This window comes from Pinus tabuliformis, chromosome 6 (assembly GCF_031772625.1).
Source record: "Pinus tabuliformis cultivar Carrire ecotype Pingquan chromosome 6, CPIR1, whole genome shotgun sequence".
NCBI classification, from domain to species: domain Eukaryota; kingdom Viridiplantae; phylum Streptophyta; class Pinopsida; order Pinales; family Pinaceae; genus Pinus; species Pinus tabuliformis.
In genome coordinates, this window is record NC_142292.1 from 669,743,072 (window position 1) to 669,745,659 (window position 2,588).

Sequence of the window (2,588 nt, forward strand, 5' to 3'; positions counted from 1 at the left end):
TCCTTGATGGTGTGAAGGATTCCCTAATACCTCATTTGTCCGGGAAGAACACTGCACATGAGATGTGGATGGCTCTTTAGAATTTGTTCCAGAATAAGAACGAGAACCAGGTACTAGTATTGGAGGATAAGTTGAAGTCCACCAAGATGATACCGAGTGAAGGAGTGACTTCGTATCTGACGAGATTGTCTCAGGTCAAGGATGAGCTTGATGCCATCGATGTGACTATTTCAGATTCTGATATGGTGAGGATTTTTTTGAAAGGGTTCACCGAGGAATGGAAACCCTTCATTAAGCAGATCGTTGCCAGAGAGAAGTTTCCAGACTGGAATAGGTTGTGGGACGACTTCATTTAGGAAGAGTTGCGAGACAAGGATCTTCATCCAAAGAAGAAGACTTTCGATGATGACGTGGCACTTGCAGCACGAATGAAGGGTAAGCGGAAGAAGGACTTCAGTAAATTCAAGTGTTTTAACTATCGCTAGATGGGTTATTTTTCGTCGAGATGTATGAAGAGGAAGAAGATGGGAGATGACGAGAAGAAAAAAGAGAAACAGTTTGTTGGTGTTGCCACCTCTGCTGAGATAGATGCTCTCACCAAGATGTTGGAAGAGGAGGACTTTTCTATGATCTCTCATTTCTTGCAGGGTACTATCGATGAGGATGGATGGTATGTGGACAGTGGTACGTTGAAACATATGCCAAGGTCACAATAGGTTTTCGAGACTCTAGCTAAATGGGACTTGAAGTTGCACATGGTGTTGGGCAACAAGATTCAGAAGGAGATCTGAGGATCGGGAGTTGTGCCATTTAGGATGGAGATATGACGGGTGATGCAGGTCCAGGATGTATTGTTTGTACCAGGACTCATATATAGCGTGATATCTGTCTCGATGATTGAGAATAAGGGGTTTGAGGTCTTGTTCCAGGATGGGAAGGCAAGACTCAGACCTAAAGGCTCTAGTTCCGCAGGTATTGTGCTTGGAGTTAGAGAGCATGGTCTATACAGGCTGACAGGCAAGCCTATGGAACATGGGAAGAAGAAGCAAGCAAACTAGGTGCAATTTCCAGAGAAGCAATTGCGGGTGCAGGCTTTTGAGGGGCAGGCACAAGTTCCAGAGAAGAAGGTCCAGATTTTAAAGGCTTAGAGGGAGTCGCGTTCTAGCGGGAGTTTGCAGATTCATAGGGAGTCTTTGTATCCCAAGAAGAGCGCGTGGTCAGTGGGGAGCAAGGGTGCTTCCACATCTTCCAAGAAGGAATCATGGAGGGATTGGAAAGCGATACAGGAGAAGAAGAAGAAGCAGGATGCTTCCAGTAACAGTGACTCTTCTGAGAGAGGCGTAGTTCTTGCTACAGGGATTGTTGCAGTGGTGAATGCCAAGAGTTGGTCAAGTGTTGCGAGTAGTGATGATGACGATGAGTTACTTCCTAGTCTTGGAAGTACCTCCCTCTCTAAGAGGGAGTGTTGATTTTTGAGTAGCTAGGGAGGTACTCCAAGCCCTAGGGCTCATGGTTTGGAGGTTGGATTACCATAAAATCATTTGTGGGCTTAGAACCCAAGGTTGGGGTTTTACACCCATCGAGGTTTGGCCAAAACCATGAGGCATTTTAAACATGTGATGGATGGAGATGATAGAGGATAGCGAGGAGAATCTAACGCTTCGAGAATCGTCAAATTCTGAGATGTCCTTGATGAGTTATGAATTTTTGAAGTTGACGATTAATTATTGGACAATCAAGTCATGTAGGCTTGAGTCAAATTGGTCCAAGAGACATGTCTCTTCAACAAATTCGTGGAGCCCTTGTAAAGTCTATAAATAAAAGTTGAATGTGATCATTTTTACTCATCCAAAAGCATCAAATCATCATCATTTCATCTTTGAGTTGGACGCACGCAAAGGAGGACAAGACATGGAGGTCTTAGGGTTGTTTTGGGCATGTTTCACCATCACCACAGATCCAAGTTTATTGCAGGAGCAACCGCAGTAAATAGATGGGTTATAAGGGTTGTTTGAAGTGTGGATTTGGTGCAGGGTACCTCTGTTTGAGGGCCGCAGAGGTCAGTTTCCTTGTAGGGGGGCGAAAGGCCTAGTTTAAGGGTGTTAACGGTTGTTGTAGGGTGCCGCATATATTTGGAGGAGCTTTGTGCAATTAGGAGAGGGATGGGAGGCCTAACCTAAGCTAAGACTCTTCATAGAATGCAGTCCTAAACACCAGGTGCAAGGGATAACAAGACCGTAGCCTTGGAGGAGTTTTGGAAGGTAAGATAAGGGGCTACAACCGTGTGTTATTAGCCCTAACTAGGACCATATTCATATTGCAGTAGAACAGTCCTAAAACAAAGGTATGTTATGATGTGTTTTAGGTTGATTTGATGTTGGGGATCGTATCCTAGTGTGGACAGAGTTATTGCAGCCAGTGGGAGCCATTTGGAGGTCTTATCTTTGTGGATGTAAGCCTATCATATGAGCAGATCTTTTAATGGAGGATTGGGTGCCATTGGACTGGTGGAGGGTAGTGTGTTGGCTACCCAAAGTAGCCCTTGATAAGCAGTAAAGAAAGGATGACAACTGAAGGTTGGGTGAATA